Raw genomic sequence first — 9647 nt, 5'->3', positions numbered from 1 at the left:
GTGTAGTTATCCTGCCACTGAATCCATATGCTACTCTACCACTCTCCCATTTTGGCCAAACCCTCTTCTTTAAGCAAGTACTCGACTTCCGCTTCTTACACTTGGCCTTCTTAGAATTTTAACCACCGTATGATACTTCCCGCTTGTCATTTCTTATCCTTTGCTGCCCAGCTGTTGCCTTGATTCAATCTCTATCTCTGTAACATTGGAACCAACAGATCGTCACTAACTTCAAATCTCCCTAAAGGTCATCTTTCTCGAGCCATCAACAATAGGGACACCGGTTCAGCCCTAAACCATCGCGATCTCTGACAGTCGCTTCTCAAATATTATTTCACAATATCATGCCCTAGAATCGTAGAAGATCGTAATGCTGGCGAACTTAACACATTCAATCTAGGGTGACGATACCACATTGCAGATGAAAATTCCACCACACTTGAAAACACTAAGTCTCGTTACTCTATCAATCCAAACCTGGACATTCACGGGCCAATTGTTTTTCCTCTGCCGGAAATAAAATATCAAATCTCTGAATCATACACTGAGTAGACCTCCATTCAAGTCATTCACTGCCCCAATACATAGGCAGGCATCCTACCATCACGTCTATATCGCGCGATAACCAAACATGAGCTATCATAGCAATCTGTACATAGCTTCAAAGCTCTCAGAACTGCAGCTACCGAGCTGAAATGACTGAACATCCTTCCACAAGGCGACGATAATAACCCAATCACCTATGCCGGGAGAAACACCCCGCACCACATCTGTAGTATCCTTACAATTCCTCAATTCCTAATTTGATAACAAGCACTTCACGTCGCATAGGATTGAATAGGAAGGAAACAAGGGCAAAATTTACCCATGACCTCACGAACTCAAATATATAATTTTCTCTCAATTTCATGCTCAAAATCGTGGTCAAAATCCAAAAATATAAATTCTAGGTCTTTCCACCAAAACCCCAAATTTCTACCAATTTTCATGCTAAAATCCATACATAATCAATGTATTTAACTCAAGATAGGTGGGGATAACTTACCTTGACAGTGATGATGAAAACACCCACTTGAAGCTCTCCAAAAATCGACCAAACAAGAGTAAATGGTAGAAAATGGCCAAAATCCCCGATTTAAAGAACCGTACTGCCTCCAGCATTTCCGCATCTATGGTCACTCGACTGCTTCTGCGGTTCTGCAGGTGCAGCCCCACTACTGCTCCTGCAGTTTCTCACTAGGTTGCCCTTTCCACTTCTGCGCCTCAACTACCGCAGGTGCGGTCCCGCTTCTATGGCTACATAACCGCATCTGCGATCATTCCCTCGCTTGTGCGATCACGCACCCGCGATCAAACTAGTGCAGGTGCGATTACACCAGAACTGGTGCACTTCATCCATTCTTTATGTTCCATTTTTGATCTGTTGACCACCCGTATTCCACCCAAGGCCCCCGGGACCCCGTCCAATCACACCAACCAGTCCCAAAACACATTACGGACTTACTTGAGGCCTTAAATTACATCAATCAACGCTAAAATCATAAATCGCCCTCTAATCCAAGCTTAATGAACTTTAGGATTTCAAACTTCAACATTCGATGTCGAAACCTATCAAATCACGTCCGATTCACCTCAAATTTTGCACACAAGTCACATTTGATATTACAGACCTACTCCAACTTCCGAAATCGGAGACCCCGATATCAAAAAGACCACTTCCAGTCAAACTTCTAAAAATCTTCAAATTTCTATTCTTAGCCAAATAAGTCCAAAATGACCTACGGACCTCCGAATTCACTTCCGATGGCGCTCCCAATACTAGAATCACCATATGGAGCTATTCCTGGACCGAAAATTCCAAACAGATATTGATAACACTGAAATACGCTTTAACCCAAACTTATGAAGTTCTTTCCAAAAATGCTAACTTCCACAATAGGCGCCAAAACGCACCCGGGTCATCCAAAACCCGATCCGGACATACGCCCAAGTCCAAAATCCTCATACGAACTTGTTGGAACCTTCAAATCCCGATCTCGAGGGTGTTTACTCAAAAATCCAATCTTAGCCAATTCTTCCAACTTAAGGTTTTCGAAATAAGAATTCTCTCCCCAAATCAACTTCGAACTTTCCGGAATTCAATTCCGACCATGCATACAAAGTCATAATACCTTAAGTGAAGCTGCTCATGGCCTCAAACCGCTAAACAACATGCTAGAGCTTAAAACGACTGGTCGGGTCGTTACATATCTACAAGGAGCAAAATATGGTAGCAGACCAACTCGCACATTTTGAAATGGACTTGTCGGGCAGCAACATCACCTTTTTGGCAGATCCTCCGCACTTCATCAGCCAACACCTTATGGAAGATAAGCAAGGACATAAGAGACCTAGAATGCGTAGCACAACAAATACCACTATGTATGGATCACCGCAAACTTTTTGTACTATATTGGACGTGCCTTCCACAAGCACTACCTCTAACATAAGCTTCCATCATCAACCCCCATAATATTAGTAATACTGCTATTCATAGTGTATCAAGGCACAATAGTGCCGTTAGTTATATTCCTAGCACTTTTTTGTAATTTTGCCCAAGCGCAGCCGCTCCTTGTACTACAAGTTTAATTAATATAAAGTAGCCTTTTAAACCAAAAAAAAAATGTTGAATGCATGTAATTCGCATATAACATGTGCGTTTTGAATATTTTAATCCATCATCAGCCCCCATAATATTAGTAATACTGAATATTAGTTATATTCCTAGCACTTTTTTGTAATTCTGCCCAAGCGCAACCGCTTCTTGTACTACAAGTTTAATTAATATAAAGTAGCCTTTTAAACCAAAAAAAAATGTTGAATGCATGTAATTCGCATATAGCATGTGCGTTTTGAATATTTTAAACTTCTCACAAGAAGTATACACTAGAGAATCTTTTCAGCCAAAATTGCATTTTGGGAGCCGAGGGGAATCAGGATTCACAACATTTGTATTATTTTTGTTGAGGGAAACTTTGTTGCTTTTTATTTCAGAGTAAGTTCAGGGATGGGATGTTGGCAAAGGCTGATCCAAAGTTTATATTTGATGGCTTCAACCTTTAGATTTTTAATATTGAATCATTTGTGGTAATTATATGTTGCAATTATATTTAAATATGACTTTTTAAAATTCTTGTTCAATTATATATTAAATAGAATTACACAAGTTTTTGTTATGAGAATTTTTATTATGAGGATGACCGTTAAAAGCAATTTTATATTTGATCATTTTATTTTTTATTCATTCGTATAAATATTTATTAGTTTTTGGAAATGTGCATTGCACGTGTATCTCATATTGATTAATACAAACGTTTTAAAGGTATTAAAATAAGTGTGTGATAGAAGTTGAAAGAAAAAAAATACAAGTTCACGTTGATGAATGTGAACCTATTCAAATCATACTGAAAAATTGCTTTTGAATAAGTTTGAAAAGTAATGTTCGATTTTAATTATACATGCAATTCTTTTATCAAGTACTCAACGTGGCAGTAATTCTTCTTTTTATACATCAACAACACATAATTTAGATGTAAATTTGAGCAACATTGGCTATGTTTGCAAATGTTTCATGTCCTAAAGTTTTGCCTTCTTTTTAAGAGACTTTAACTTTCTTTTTATACCCATATACATAACAAAAAGTTTTTGTCGAATGAAAATAATGTTTTGCGGAAGTCGTACAGAAATTCGATCAATATATATCTTCGTTAGAATGGCTAGTAGATCATTTGCTGATACCATGATGTACACCTACACAGAAGTAGAGTTAATTTTGTATAGAGATAATAGTTTATCTAATTGATGTGTGTGAGTGTATATATTTATATATATACGCTACAACAAATTTGGCCTAAGACAACACTAATTTTAGGCGACACTTGAGAAGTGTTGCCAAAAGCATCTAAGACCACACTTTTTTAGAGGTGGCCTTTGTCTCTGACTTTTGGCTACGAAGTTTAGGCTACACTTTAAAAGGGTACTTTTAGAAACTAAAGACTACGCTCATTAAGTGTTGCCAAATCACGAAAAATTTGGCAACGCTTATTTACCTATATCACAACACTACCCTCGGCTCATAAAGACTATGGGCATTGTCGTGTCTTAATATTTTCTGTTTTCGGTGCTAGATCTATTTACTAGCCATAATTTCTGTCTTGTATTTTTCCTATGCATTTTAGGCTCCTATTTTTCCTATGATCTCTATGGTGAAACTAATATTCTCCCCTTTTGTTTTTCTTATTATCTTGAACCGAGGTTCTTTCGGAAACAGTCTCTCTACCCTTTGGGGTAAGGGTAATGTCTGCGTACATACTACCCTCCCCAGACCCCACCTGTGGGATTTTCCTGGGTTGTTGTTGTTGTTTCAAATCGTTTCTGTTTATTAATCCTAAAAGCTATACTTCGTATGTGTGGTCTAAAAATTTTCACCAAAAATTCCCCCTGAAACCTCTTAATAAAATATTTCCCCCCATTTTGAAAAGGCAAATAAGGCTATTTTTCTAATTAAGTTCTATTTTGATTTTCCATTCCCCATTCTTCCTGCCCCACAATTCATCTATATTCTTTTCCCAAATTCATTCTCTTCCTAATTACAGAGGCATCTCAGAGACAGAAACGTTCAACTTCAGTTGCTGCTTCTAATCCTCGAAAACCCTAGCCAAATTTTAGGGCTATGGTAGTTTAATCTCTGTGAGTACTTTCTTCTCTTCACTCTTCGGTTTTCTATTTATCTCTCTAGTAATCTATGTTCTCCGTATTATACCTTTAGTTATTGCATTGTAGGCTTCTCATTTTGCTCTATTGTGTAGAATTTATGTTGTCGCCTCGCTCATTCTAGCATTCTCTTTCTTATTTTGCTCTATTCTATCATATTCTTATTGTCAATTCACTATTTCCGATTAGCGTTAATGCTCTAGTAGAATTGGTAAACCTAGTCTTTGGTGAACTCAATTTGGACCAGAAACTATAACCGACTCAACAACTCTATATAAAGGAGCTAATTAAGATCTATTGATAGTCCAAAAAAATCTCAACTACACTATTCATCTATCAGCTTGTTCATTTTTACAAGTAATTTTCATTCCATTTGAAGGCTATCGAGCTCTGGCTTCTTCAAAACCTTCACTGACTATTCAAGTTGGAACATTTTAAGCCATTGTAAGACCCTTTAATTGACGTCAACTCAATATTTATTTAGTTCTTTTTAATTTGCCCATTCACAAGGGTTTGTTTTGGATAATCCATCATACATAGGTAGCTGCAGAGCTGGCTTTGGTATTGACAGTAGTGAATAGTGAAGAAGACTTTATGTGGGCGTTGATTCAACTGGTCATCTATACATTCTTTACTTCCTTATTTTCCTTGTAAGTGGGAATAAAGAATAGCACAATACTTCGTATTAATATGCTAGTTGTTTATAGTAGCTCTTGTTATTTATTTTGTTTCTTTGGCAATCCTTAAGATGTCAGATTGTAGCTTATCATAATGACGTGTGTATGACTTGTACAATACCTATGATACACATACTGCTTTTGGGTTTAAATTTTCAGTCATTCTGTACTATTTGACACTATCACTTCTTAGCATTTGGTTGTTTGGACCTAGTTGCTTCTAGAAAAGTTGCCATCCTATATAAGCCATCTAGTTAAGAATGAAAAATAAATCAAGTATAAGATGTAAAATAACTTGTTAATATGTAGTGTCCAGCTAGTGCAACGGGCTAATACTCTTCTATGAAAGCAATGGATAAAAATGTACCGCTTAATTGAAATAATAAAAGGAGCAAAATTTAACATCAAATGCATTACTGCTCCTTAGTTTTAGATTAGCTTTTGTCCATGAGCAAACATATTCTTTTCTCAATTGTAATTTTGTTTGCATCCTCTTGACTTCTTTTAATGAACTCCTTTTACTTTATGAAAAAAAGAACATGATGCTCAACTTAACTAGTGTTTGATATTTTGCTTGTCATATACATTCTATTTGTGAATGCTTCACCGGTGATTGATAGGTTGCTTTACTTATACAACTTGCATCTTCTCCGAGTCTTTTCTCTCATTTTCTTTGTATTAATCAGTTTTTTATTGTATCGGTTGTTGGACAAAAATGATCCGTTCTTCGAAGTCCTACCTTCTATGTTTCTTAGTTCTCTTAGTTTATGATAGTTGGTCTTTATTATGGTAAGAAGTTATGCTTATCATAACATATTTCATGTGTTTTTAAGAGAATCAGTTGACTCATATTATAGTCTATTAACAGAATCTAGAAGCAGAAAGATCCATTGATGGTAGATTGTAGTTTTGTAAGATTTATTCCAAGATATCGACGATCTTACCACACTCAAGGATGCTTCAGTTGCTGAGTGTAGAGAAAGCAATAATAAGCATTTGACCTTCAGTATGAATGTGCAGGATCAAGAGGTAGAAAGAGTTGTTCTTTTCCTTAGTAGATTGAAGGCTACTCAAGCTTATTAAAATTATTAGACCCCACAAATATAAAATAAAGTAAATAAGATATGAAATAGGATGAAAAAGAAAATAGTAGGTAGATGACAATGTATTTAGAATTCATTCTAATTAGTGATCTTGCAGGTTATTCTTATTTGTTCTTAATATCAATGCAGAGTGAAGGGTGATATTCTAGAAAACTTCTCATACTTTCTAATAATATAAATCTCTTCCAGTATTTTTTTTGGAAAGATTCTGCTTATTGTCTCTCATATATACATATCGAAATAATTTTAATATGGTGTTTGCAGGTTGCTGCTGGTTAGTTTTCTATGGGAGCATGATGAGTAAAGCAAACAGTAGCGATGAGTGAAGGTGGAAAAGAAAACTGGTAGTTAAACTAGTTAGTATGATCTAAAATCTACCGGAGCACCTGAATATTTTCATCTGGATCTGCACCTTATCTCATATACGGCAACAGTAGTAAGTTAGTTCATGTGAAAACTTTTTACTCATACTTCTGAATTCCATTCTAATAAATGAAATTGTAGAATTAATTTATAAGTATTTCTCTAGTAGCCATGTTTCTATTTATTTTAAAAGTTTGTTTGTCAAGTACTTCAATAATTTTTATCCGTTACGAGTGCTGATTTTTTCAAGATTGCTAGGTGAATAAGTCATCATTCTAAAGGGTGAGCATGATCCTTGAGAAAATTAGATTTCTCTCTTTCAATATCCCGCTTTCACATATTTAAACCCCTCCAACTTTATAGTACTCATCTAATATTATCTAACTGCAGCTGGCATAAATAATTTTTTTTTTTTTAAATTAGGAGCAGACTATAATAAATAATGCATCTTTGTTGGTCTCAATTGCAGGTATGGAAAGGCAAAACAACAATTAGGGAACTTAAGACCCAAAAACCTTCAGAAGTTTTTGATGATCTGAACAAGGAAATCTCACATGTTGCTTAGATTAATAGGGTGGTCAAGCTGCCGAAAATGGATCAGTTGCAAAATTAGGAGATTGATGTGAAGGGTGCTAAGGCCCAAGGGGATAACAAATTGGGTTTCTACCGTATACTACCTTTAGTACTATAATATGTTTTAAAGTGTTATTCATGATAGAGTACATCAGATATTGTATAATTCATTTCCAGTAGTCGACCTTTAAGAGATTGCTTTATTAGTTAATGTAGTACTTGATACATATTTCTTTTTCAAAGTTCATTGTAAGTGTATGCCTTGAATCTTTTTTGTTTTTGTTTTGTTATTTATATATTGATTAATGTAGTGTTTGAGATCTTCATACGTTTGCAATAATGTAAAAATTTATGATGATAATATATACTGTTGATGATAAATGTGAATACTAGATATATGAAATTATTAACAAAGGCAACACTTTATAAGGGTGGCCTCGAGGTAGAAAAGGCAACGATTTAAACATGTAGCTTTAGGACATGAAAAATGTTGGCACATGAGGTATTACACGCGTAGTATTTGTACCTTATAGGCCACACTTTAGAAGTGTGACCTTTAAAACAACACTTACAAAGCGTAACCTTAGGGAAAAGATTACGCTAGTTAGGCCAGCCCTAGAAAAGCGTTGCTTGAAGTTGAAAAGTGTGGCCTTTTATCAAATGTCACACTTCTTGATAGTTTAGGCCACACTTACCAAGGGTGACTAAAAACCTAAAATAAAAGGTGATATATATATATATATATATATATATATATATATATATATATATATATATAAGCTATATTCGATATAATGTACCTTTTGTCTTATTCAAAATTATGAGTCCTTTCATTTGTGACTTTGACAAAAAAATATTAGATAAATTACATAAATATAACTGTATTATAAAATATGGCACAATCATGTGCAAAATATTGATAGTTTGATGTTTTAGTACTTCATGAAACTTTAACAATGTATTAAGATCAGAAAATAATATCTTATAGTTTTCAAATTTAATAATTAGAAAAGAGCTCGACAAATAAAACAAAAGGAGAATACTAATATTAGAAACATGCGAGTGACGAGGAATATGAAAAATTACAAGCTCCAACTTAAAAAAAGAATAATAAATAGGAGGAAATAAGGAAGAGCAAAATGCTGTAAGGGTTTTACCTCTTGCAAAATCTCTTGCTACTTATATTTTTTGGTATCTTGTTCAAAGGAAAAAGCTACATGATGCCCTCGTTTTGCAACTGATACAATGGTTAGATAATTTGATGTGCACTATTATAGTGTGAATTAAAGAATGTAAAAAGACTGCAAAAATATTTCTATTATCATAGAAGATCAAAGAAAGAAAATTGAAATGTGCTGCTTGCCTGCATTACATCTACCGTGGAAGCTGGAAAAAACAAAACTGAAAATTATTTCTAGCATAGTATTATTTTTAAGAAAAGGTATCGTTTGATAAGATCCCAATTAAATGTCAAACTTCATTTTTTAATTCAATTCACAGCAGGTGAAAGTGCTTTGGTCGTGCTAAAAAATACTTTTCAATTCACATGTTCAACAGTTATATCCTACCATTTAATAGTATCAAATTAAATCGGCCAGTTTCAATTTACATTTTATCCTTTCACGAATTCACATAATAGCTATAGTTTTACCATTTAATAGGATCCTAATTAAATGTTCAGCTTCATTTTTCAATTCACACATTTACACGTTAATTGCATCTATATTTTACCATTTAATAGGATCCCAATTAAATGACCAATTTCATTTTCCAATTCACAAGTTCAAATAGCAGTATTTCAAATAAAATTAAAATAATATTATTTTAAGGTAGAGGATTATTTGGTCATTCAATTTTTTAAGGAGATTTTAGTAAAATAACTTTCACTAAAAGTCTTCACACTTATAATATAGTATGATGATATGATGATTATAGAAAATTACTTTCAATAACATATGTATATTTTTATTATTTAAAAATAAAAATAAATCTGAACTTTCTATTATATTCGTATGAGTTAGTTAACAATTTTATATTTGTAGTTGGATCACGAATTATAATTCAAATTAAATAGTATTTTTTTGGTAATTAAAATTATTATTAATCACCAAGGAATACATTACAAAATATAGCATAGCAATCCCAACCAGCTGTTCTCTACAAGGAGTACCCAAGATCT

General features: G+C 34.0%; 1 long non-coding RNA gene across 2 annotated transcripts; it reads left to right on the top strand.

Moving 5' to 3' along the window:
* The first annotated feature begins 4492 nt into the window (after window positions 1-4492).
* On the top strand, window positions 4493-7731 carry LOC107831429 (uncharacterized). 2 transcript variants are annotated; one of them, XR_001658357.2, is made up of 6 exons: window positions 4493-4728; window positions 5132-5196; window positions 5293-5402; window positions 6298-6458; window positions 6797-6968; window positions 7365-7731. It is a non-coding gene; the product is annotated as an uncharacterized LOC107831429 (long non-coding RNA). The 2 variants fall into 2 exon arrangements; XR_001658356.2 differs by lacking the exon at window positions 6298-6458 and having other exon boundaries at window positions 4522-4728.
* The last annotated feature ends 1916 nt before the right edge of the window (window positions 7732-9647 follow it).

Source organism: Nicotiana tabacum, chromosome 16 (assembly GCF_000715075.1).
Source record: "Nicotiana tabacum cultivar K326 chromosome 16, ASM71507v2, whole genome shotgun sequence".
In the NCBI taxonomy this organism is placed as follows: Eukaryota; Viridiplantae; Streptophyta; class Magnoliopsida; order Solanales; family Solanaceae; genus Nicotiana; species Nicotiana tabacum.
Note: the sequence above shows the minus strand (reverse complement) of the source record. Positions and strands in the feature narration are given on the sequence as shown.